This window comes from Tupaia chinensis, unplaced genomic scaffold (assembly GCF_000334495.1).
Source record: "Tupaia chinensis unplaced genomic scaffold, TupChi_1.0 Scaffold000414_1, whole genome shotgun sequence".
Classification (NCBI taxonomy): domain Eukaryota; kingdom Metazoa; phylum Chordata; class Mammalia; order Scandentia; family Tupaiidae; genus Tupaia; species Tupaia belangeri.
In genome coordinates, this window is record NW_006159919.1 from 236,498 (window position 1) to 246,892 (window position 10,395).

General features: G+C 42.5%; 1 pseudogene; it reads left to right on the forward strand.

Annotated features, from left to right (window-relative positions):
• Window positions 1-7,852, forward strand: part of LOC102496865 (homer protein homolog 2 pseudogene) — a 26,713-nt pseudogene extending 18,861 nt beyond the window's left edge.
• Window positions 7,853-10,395: the final 2,543 nt, after the last annotated feature.

Consider the following 10,395-nt stretch of genomic DNA (forward strand, 5'->3'; position numbering starts at 1 on the left):
ACACCCTAAAAAAAAAAAAAAAAAAAAAAAGAGGAAGAATTTTGCTATAGGGCACATGTACTTGCTGGAGAGACAGAGAGTGAAAGAGAGACAGATAGTGAGAAATCACCCTCCATGGGGGAAATGGCCATGCCAAAATCCCTTTTCCTCCATTCTCCTCTCAGGATTTTGGGCAAGCATGCACACATGCCTGGTGTGAGTTTTAAGTCATCGGGTCTGGTACTGGAATCACAGTCAGCTACATGGGAGTCCAGTGATGCAACCAGTACACCACCTGCTAGTCCCTAAAGCTTATTTCAATACACTGAATTAGGTATGTCGATTGATGCCTTAATTCCATTAATTGTTCTAGAATGCAAAAGGAAGTTTGGACTTGAATGAATTTGGAGACTCTGATCTGGGCCCGAACCCCTACAGAGAGGCATAGAAGGAGATAGGTGTCAATTTCTCTACCTTTATTAGAAAAGTGTTTTGGGTAATATTAAATTCTTTAAAAAGCAGACATGCAGCATGCATGCTTATTTCTCATGAAATAATATGCATTTGCTGCCCTTCTCCAAGTGTGTGCATATGCATCATTATGTGTGTGCATGCATACACACATTTTGTTATCACTACTGTAACCACTCTGAAACTCTTCTTTTATGAGTATATTTTCTCCAAAGCCTGTAAAAAGGCTGCAAAATTAGATTACAATTTCGGTCCTAATATTTAGCCCAGAGCGTTTCCTATTCCAACACAGATATATGTTGTTGAAGTTTCTTCTCTTTAGTTGGCTGTGAACACAATAGGGTGCTTGTTATTCTCCTTAGTTCCTAAAGAAGCAGAAGGGATGCCGTTGGCCAGCTTAATAGAGAACAATCCACATCTGTTGGGAAAGAGAAGTCTGGGTGTTTCTTGCTGTCAATCCCTGCATTCTCCCAAATGTTACATCCCTGGGACCATCCTAGGAAGGCTCGGTCACCATCCTTTTGTGGCTACAGACTACAAGATCTAACCGAGAAGTGACTTTTTTCTTTCTGATAAACAAAACAGTTTTGTACGTTTGTTCCATGCGAACTGATGCTTCTTCTTTACAATCTCACATTTAATTGTTGTGAAAACGTATCTCAAGGACTCTCCATATCTCATTTTCACATTTTCTTCCAGAAAGCATCTGTTTGATGCAGGTGCTTTTGAACAGGTTATCCAGTCCCTCTTCTATCCAGGAACAGTTAGTGTTAGATATATTGGGGGCATCGAGGTTACATTTCTGTGGTATGACAAGTGTGGTACATTGTCAACGCGAGAAGCTGCGAGAGCAGACAATCTAGCTGTGTAGCACTTTCCCGTGTTTGTGTTGGTGACTGTGAAGTTCTGACTGAAGTCATAACGAAGAACACGCCCAAGCATAAAGACGATTGTGGATAAAATGGATTCTCTGAAAAGACTTCTGAATGTGGCATGTTTCTCATGTTTTTCCATAATTATGGAAAACCCAGTTGTGGTCAAAGAATATAATGTCTTCTGAAAAGGATCATTGTAATGAACATAAAAAGCAATATAGCACAGTACTTGCTTGCTTTTCTGTCAATTACAAAGCTTAGAAAGAAATGGGATTTGAGAGATTCATCTTTTAACGGGGCAATAGATGCAATGTGTAAGACAAAACTGAAAGATTTCCAATTGGGAAAGAAGGATGGAGTATAGAACAAGAGGTCTCCTTGGGGAAATAAACAGAAAAGGGTAGTGCTCTGGTTGCTGGATAATTTTTCTTCTTGCACTCAAATTAATAGCATACATCTCAAACATGTTGCCCCCTAAACTTCCTTGTAACTATTTGGTGCTTGTACATGCTGTACCCCCCCTCCTTAAGAAAAAAAGGAAAGGAAAGAAAAAAAGATGCAAGGACGTATTGAAGGAGGGGGTCGAGGAAGAGATGTGGCGAGGAGACATTGGCAACGTTGCCTAGAATATGAAATATCTTCTCTCCATTGTGAAGAAAATCACCAGTCGCACAAAAAATTATTATCCTGTTTTCCTCTCTTATGAGAAGCTCTTACTTTTACTCTTGTGAGCTCTACAGAAAAGTCATGAAACGTGTATTTTAAAAGAAAAGCTCTTTAGAAAAGTCATGAAACGTGTATTTTAAAAGAACTATGCCTAGATTTCAAAAAAAAAAGTCTGCATCAAAATAGACAGTAGCCAACAGTGCAGAGGAATCTGGATCTCAGATGGCAAACCATGATTTGAATTCTAGCTCTGGAAGCTTGAGAAAAAAGTTAATATATATGTACATTTGCCCAGGATCCAGAAGGGATAAAGAGAAGGAGGAAAATGGATTGTGGTATGACCAGGAAACTTCAGAAGATGCTTTCTCTCGTTCTCTCTCTGGTACATGCTTATGACATCTGGTATGAAAATAAACAGATAAATAAACGTGTACAGTAATTCCATCTTTCCACAAACTTTTCGAAATTCCCTTATTAAACTCCTTATGAAGATGTGAGCAAGGTCACGAATATATCAAGAAGGGATAATTCATAAACATTAAAGTACATGTTTTCAACTTTTTTTTATTTTTTATTTTTTTAAAATTTTTAAAAGGTTTTTGCTATAGGGCGTGTGCGCTCGCCAGACAGACAGAGAGAGACAGAGAGACAGAGAGATAGAAAACGAGAAAACACCCCCCCAGGGGGGATGGCCATGTCGCAATCCCTTCTCCTCCATTTTCCTCTCGGGATCTTGGACACGCACGCATACGCGCCCGCGCGAGTTTTAAGCCACCGGGTCCGGGACACGAACCGTGGTTGACTACATGGGAGTCCAGCGACATAGCCATTACACTAACTGCTGGTCCCTCACCTTAATTATTGTAAACCTTAAAAGTGGTGAAATATTTTTTAGATCACAGAAAATTCTTAGGTAAAAGAGATTTCATTGCCTAATAGAGGTCCAGAAGAGGGGAAAAGTAGTTGCTCTATTCATTTTGGAATAATAAGAGAATTCCAAGTTATGATATTCTTAATTATTCTCTGACATTGAAGATTACTGGAATTGATTCTAACCAGATAGCACTTGAATAAAACCGCTACTGGATTTGTGTGAGCTTTTTTTAAAGTAATCATTATTTAGGGATAATTTCATATTAATACAGGTCGACATTGGTCCTGTTAACTTTTTAGAGGGTTAAAGTTAAAAAAAAAATTTTATCCCATCTTAGTTGTCTGGTTAGAAACATAAATATACAACAAAAATTTAAAATTCCTATTTGTCTTAAAACATATATCCAGGCATAGATTTTTGCATAATTTCCTGACTTGCATTATGTATATACTACTGCTCTGCTTTCTTGATGCTCCTGCTAAAAATAAATGGTAATTGAATGAACAAATGAATTAAGGCAGCGAGAGAGCCTTGGTGTACTTGAGAAACCAGTGACTCAGAGAGCAGGTGGCAGAGAACAGGAAGTAGCCCGACCAGCTGTACGAGAGCCTGGGTGGTGGAGGCATCTCTCCAGAGCTGAACTCCAAAACAGAACCCCTGGGGGCTGATAGACTTTTGGGAAGTCATCTCCTATGCAGGCAGACACAACTGTCTGCTTGGAAGGAAGGGTTCCTCTTCCTGTGTAAAATTCTGGTAGTGAGTAAGCTACACAGACCCAGGAATGTCGGCTTGTTTTGCATACTTTATCCCAATAGTTTCAATGCACTTTTCTGTTGCTAGTGAATAATTCTCACAGAGTAGGTATTTCATTTTATTATTCTGTTTTAAAGCTCTTTATTTCTCCTGAAAAAGGGAGAGAACCACAAAGAGAAAGACACTCCAAGGGGGTTCTGAGGCTATGAACTACCTTCTCCTTGATCAGCCCTGAAGCATAGGCATTCAGGTGCCCAGCATACTCAGGGCAGTTCCTAGATGCAAATGTAGAACCTTCCTTTGTGGGTCAGCCTGTCAGAGCACCACATTTTATTACTGCATCACCTCCTAGTCTCCCAGTCTGGGTATTTCATAAAGAACAAAGAATTTTTATAGGCCATAGAGGTTCAATGTTGAAGAGCCACGTCTGGTTAGGGCCCTTTGCAGCATTGAGGTGGCTCAGGGTCTCACATGGTGGGAAGACAGGAGCATGGGTCAGCTCTGTTCTCTTTATCTCTCCTTATACAGCTATCAGATTTCAACCATGGGGGTCCCACTTGGGTGACTTTGTTTTATACTAATCACCTCCCAAGGCCCTACCTCTTTTTTTTTTTTTTTTTTTTTGAGGGGTTTTTGCTATAGGGTGCGTGTGCTCGCCAGAAAGACAGAGAGAGACAGAGAGACAGAGAGCGAGAAATCACATGCACACACATACACACACACCCGGGGCGGGGGATGGCCACATCACAATCCCTTCTCTTCCATTCTCCTCTTGGGATCTTGGGCACACACGCACACATACCCAGCGTGAGTTTAAGCCACCGAGTCGGGGGCTCAAACTGCGGTGGACTACATGGGAGTTCAGTGACATGGCCATCATGCTAACTGCTGGTCGTGGCTCTACCTCTTAATATCATAATTAAGTTTCTACTCTCTTAGTGTCATTATAATGGTAGTTAAGTTTCCAACACTTGAACTTTTGGGTGGGACACATTCAATCCATAGCACCAACCTTAGCTTCTTCCTTGAAAGTAACCATCACTGTTGGAGAATACTCCTGCTGGCTTGTCCTGTGGTCCCAAGCCCACAGACACTAGAAATGGAAACTAAGAGGCATCAGCTCACTAAAGATTCAGTGATATTCCCAGAGTGCCAGGTGCTATGATCAGAAGTAAGGATGCATAGTGACCCTAGTAAGGATTGGCTCTTCCTTCATAGAGCTTATGTACTGACCTTGTGCAGAAGAGTTATGTGGAGCCTCAGCTTGAGTGACTTCACCTCTGTAAACCTGGCATAATAATGACAACACCACATGGTGTCTTGAGAATTTATGCAAAGTACCTGATTCAGTGTCTGGCTCACAGCAATCAGGAATGTGGTCCCTCTCCCCCCCTTTTTTTTTCTTGCTTCCCCACTGAGCTTGAAACTTAATAGTCTATGTAGAAATTTTGAAAAACAATAGACAGATGGTCAGTGGCAGTTTCCTTATGTATAATCAGCACTCCAAACACCTTCACCCTCATCCAGCAGCCCTCCTTTTTTCTACCGCATATTTCCTTTTGATGATGATCTCATTTCTCCTCCACGGTTGTTCTTGATGTTCTTTTTAACCTAATTCCACCCACATGCCATATGTGGGAGGGTGTTGGTATAAAGGAGAGGCACTGAGATTTGTTCTGCGTCCTGCACCTGCCTGGGACTGGACCTGCCTATATATAGATAGAAATGAGCTACAGGAATCTCTGAAATGTCAAGCCAAGGGAACAGCCAGGACCCTTCGCTCTGTTTGGGAGTATGCAGACTGGTACTGATAGACTGGCATGGCAGGGCTTTCAAATCCCGGAGCGCAGATAGAGCAACTCTAGTCCTGCTCCTTCTAAGCTGCCTGAGATTATAAGGGCTATGATCGAAGTAAACCTAGCGAGTACTGGGGGCTCTACAATTGCCTTTATGATTGAGTGTGCAGGCTCCAGAGTCCTACTGACTTGGTTTAGAACTACTTTCCTCCATATAGAAGCTATGTTACTGTGGCAGACCATAATTAATAGGAGCTTATGCATTTTAATCTTTGCAATGAATAGCAAGTGATAATTCATCTAGCAGAATAACATCCAGCTCCATAAATGATGCTCATATTCATTCTTTTTATTGCATAAGCCAAAAGTGTTGGCATGATCCTCGATTCTTCCTTCATCCCCACTACAATCTAACTATCGGCATATCCTGTTGAGTCTATCTTCAAAGTTAATTAAAAATCCAAATCCAGACTTTTGCTTCTGGTAGGCTAAAGCAGAGGCAGACTGTCAAGTATGGGGATATCCAGGGTTCACCATGCACTTTATTTTAATTAATTCATTAATAATATATTGTGACTTGCCACCTTCCTTTGAATGCTGGCACAATGTCTAGTGAGGCTCTTGAGGCACTCAGGTGGTGGGCTACAGGTGATAATGCCATCCCTGCACTTTCTTCCTCTCTGGAAACTGGGGAGAAAAAGACATTCCTGTCTCAAGTCGCTTGACTGGGAGCCATGATGAAGTGCTGGGAATATGCTGAGATGGAGGGAAAAGCTACTTCCAGTTGCCTGCTCCCAGCTGACTGCACTGGTGTCTTCATGGAGAGAGTGAGAGAGTGCTTGCGCTTGTCAGAATGAGAGGCAGAAAGCAACCCATGATGGGGCATGGTCACTCCACACTCCTTTTTTTTTCATTTTTCCATCCTGTCCAGATTTGGGGCACACATGCCCCATTTGAATGCGACACTAAAACCCAGCAGAGGACTTGGCTGAGGATGAAGTCCAACTAGAGCAAGACAAACCCAACTCTGTCCTTGAACCACTATCCAGGGGTATAGACTCACCAATAGACCTATCCAAGAGAAGAGGTTTTGTCAGCTAGTGTGTGCACTCTCCAGAGAGAGACAGACAGAAGGAAAGTGAGAGGTCACCCCTCGGGGGGAATGGCCACACCCCAGTCCCTTCTCCACTCTCTTCTTGGGATTTTGGGCACACATGCACACATGCCTGGTGTGATTTCGAGCCACCAGAGAACAGCCCAGTTTCACACCCCAGTGCAGGTCTTCCAGACTGACCTCAGCAGGAGAAGAACTGGGTGAGCAGGCAGCCACAGTTTCCTACTTTATTTTTTAAAGAATTATTTTATTTAACTTTATTTATTTATTCATTTTTAATTTGACCAGAGAAAGAGCGAAGAGAGAGAAAGTGAGAAAGCAAGCCACCAAGTCCAGGACTAGAACCATGGTCAGTCATATGGGAGTCCAGTGACCTTCATCACCCTGCCACCTGCAGGCCCCAACAGTTTTGTACTTCTATGATGTCACAAGGAACAGCTATTGATCATCAGTGTGGATGGAGCCAAAGTGATCATCAGCAACGCAGTAGCGCAGTGTATGACTTTCACTGAAACATGGCAGAAGTTCAGGCCATGGGCTGACAGCAGGGCCAATGTGGTATTTGGCTTAGGGTTTACCTCTGAGCAGCAGGTGACAGCGTTTTCAGAGAAATTTCAAGGGGTAAAAGAAGCTGCCAAACTAGCCAAGGCCAAGCAAGTATCAGGAGAAAATTGAGACCTCGAGTAATGCTAAGCATCCAGTGTCAATGGGACAGACGATGACAAGGCCTCTCACGTGGGTCTGTCAGGCACACACCTCAAGTCTGAGAATGAGAGGCTGAAGATGGCTTTGACACAGGGCGCCACTAATGTTAGGAAATGGGAGATGAGCTGCACACACTACAAGAGAGTAACGCCGGGCTGACCAGGATGCTGCAAAAGTCTGCAGTCAGGCCTGCTTGCAACAGTGGGAAAGGCAGTTCTCCATCTGCTGTGAGGAGGACGAATGCCTGCACAGCAAGATTGAAGAGCCCAAACATTTCAGTGAGATCAAAAGAGAGAAGGAGAACACCCAGCAGAACCCTGAGAAATCTGATGGAGTTGAAGGCTCTCCAAAGACAAAGTGAAATCATACCTCAACCCATGTCACAGTGCGAATGTCTCTGAGAAGTTAGAGGACTGAGAAAGACCATCAAAACCTGGAAGACATAATGTGGTATCTAAAGACGGACATTGAGAAGAGTAAACAATGGCAGTGTCGCCTGAAGGTGGAGTTGAAGAGCTTCCTAGAGGTGCTGGACAGGAAGATCAATGACCTCTATGACTTTTGAGGCCTCTCCAAGTGTGACACTGACAACTGGGGCTCCCCCAAAGCCGACCACTAGTGAGTCCCAAGTATGTGTGTGAGTTAAAGTAGAACTAGGACTTTCTCCTGTTTGAGTTGCTTCTATAGTTACAGGCACAGTCTGCCGTGTTTCCAAACCAGTTGTACCATCCACCCCTCTCCAGAATAGAAATCTCCTCTCATTTCTCTGGCTTGTTGAAGCTGTGGACAACTGGAAGATTCTGACTCAGGAATCCAGAACTAGAGAACTAGGTCTAACTTAAAGTTGATGCAGTCAAGGCAGGGATGTTTATATCATTCTTCTTCTTCTTCTTCTTCTTCTTCTTCTTCTTCTTCTTCTTCTTCTTCTTCTTCTTCTTCTTCTTCTTTTTTTCTTTTTCTTTGAGTGGTTTTTGCTATAGGGTAAGTGCGCTTGCCAGAAAGACAGAGAGAGATAGACAGAAAGCAAGAAATCACCTCCAGTAGGGATGGCCACACCACAATCCCTACTCCTCTATTCTCCTCTCAGGATCTTGGGCATGCACCCACATGCGCCCGGTGTGAGTGTAAGCCACCAGGTCCAGGACTCGAACCACGGCCGATGACATGGGAGTCCAGCGACATAGCTGTTACACCAACTGCTGGTCCCAAGAATGTTTGTATCTTTCTTGAGGTATGTTGCAACGATATGAATTGAAAAAACAAAAAGTATTTTCTAGTTCAAATATGAATATCCTTGTATTAAGTGTTCAGAGTATTTGAAGGTCCACTAGGCCCCAGTCCATAGAGTCATGGAGGGAACAAATTTCCTCTCAGGAAACACTGAGATACTTTAAAACAATCATTTTGTAGAGGCTTATCCAGAGAAAGAGAACAAGTTTCTGGAGGATGCATTTTGTGGCATGGAGGTCACCTGCATCACTATCCATCCTCCTCTCCACCACCACCCCCCCGTCTGTATGGTTGTGACAATGTTCCTTTTCTTAGTTTTAATTTCTGAGCAGATGCTTGTGCTGTGGGGATAGCATGAAGTGGGGGTACCTGGCACAGTGCCTGGCACAATGTACATGCTTAATAAATATTTATTCAATTAAATGCAAAAAAAAAAATACAAACCCAACAATTCTCTCACTCCTTTTGTTCTTCGGGCATCTTTTCTCAAAGGCCTGCCTTATCACTATTCCATGTCCCCTTCTTCTTCTTCTTCTCAAGTTATTTTGTCTATGGCAATTATTTCTAGTTAATGTACTGTACTTATCTATTCTCTGTCTCCTTGTCATGGTTTGAATATTGTGTCTTCCCACCAAAATTTATATATGGAAATCCTAATCCCCAAATCAAAGGTGGGTTTAAAAGGCAGAGCCTTTGGGAGGTTTTGCTATCATGGATATGACTAGTATCTTATAAAGGAGGCCCAGGAGAGTTCTTTAAGCCCTTCATGTGTGAGGTCAGAGTGATAAGATGGTGGTCCAGGACACAGGCCCTCAGCAGTAGAGACAGAAAGCGAGAAATCACCCCCCAGGGGGGATGGTCACGCCGCAATCCCTTCTCCTCCATTCTCCTCTCGGGATCCTGGGCACGCACGCACACGCGCCCGGCATGAGTCTTAAGCCACCGGGTCCGGGACACGAACCGCGGTCGACTACGTGGGAGTCCAGCGACACAGCCATTACGCCAACTGCTGGTTCCCTTTGGGAGGTTTTTCTATCATGGATATGACTAGTATCTTATAAAGGAGGCCCAGGAGAGTTCTTTAAGCCCTTCATGTGTGAGGTCAGAGTGATAAGATGGTGGTCCAGGACACAGGCCCTCAGCAGATGCCAGACCTGCCAACAGCTTGACCTTGGACTTCTAGTTTTCAGAATTATGAGCAATGCATTCCTGTTGTTGTTGATACCAGTTTTATGATAAATACATCTGCAGGGGCTACATTCCAAGACCTCCAATAGATGCCTAACCACATATATTACTGAACCCTTTATGTACTATGGCTTTTCCTATATGTACATACCTATGACAAAGTTTAAATTATAAATGCGGTATAAGAGATTAACAACAATACTGCTAATAAAATAGGAAATTATAAAATATATTGCATTAAAAAATAGAAAAATATGATCTCTTCCTCAGAATATATTATTGTACTATACTCACTTTCTTTTTGTGATGTGAGATAAGATACCTACATGATGAGATGAAGTAAGGTAAATGACATGAACATTGTAACATAGCATTTAAATTTTGTGAATTGTTTGTGGCTGGAATTTTCCACTTATGGCCTATGGTTGACTGTGGATAACTGAAACCATGGATAAGGGGGGACTGTTGTATTTTGGTACAACAGGCTGAATAAACTAAGACATGATAAACTCCATGATAACAAGGATTTTCTACATTATGTTCACCTCCTTATCCTCATCAACTAGTGCATTGCCTGGCAAAAACTTGTTCTTGTTTAGATCAATGCCAAGTAAATCATTTAGACCTTTGTGATGAAACCAGAAAATATATGTGAATCACCTAGCAGAGTAACTTTGTGCTTTTCCTCATGCATTTTGAATCATAAGGAAGTTTTCTTTGATGTTTTTCAACAGCAACACAAAC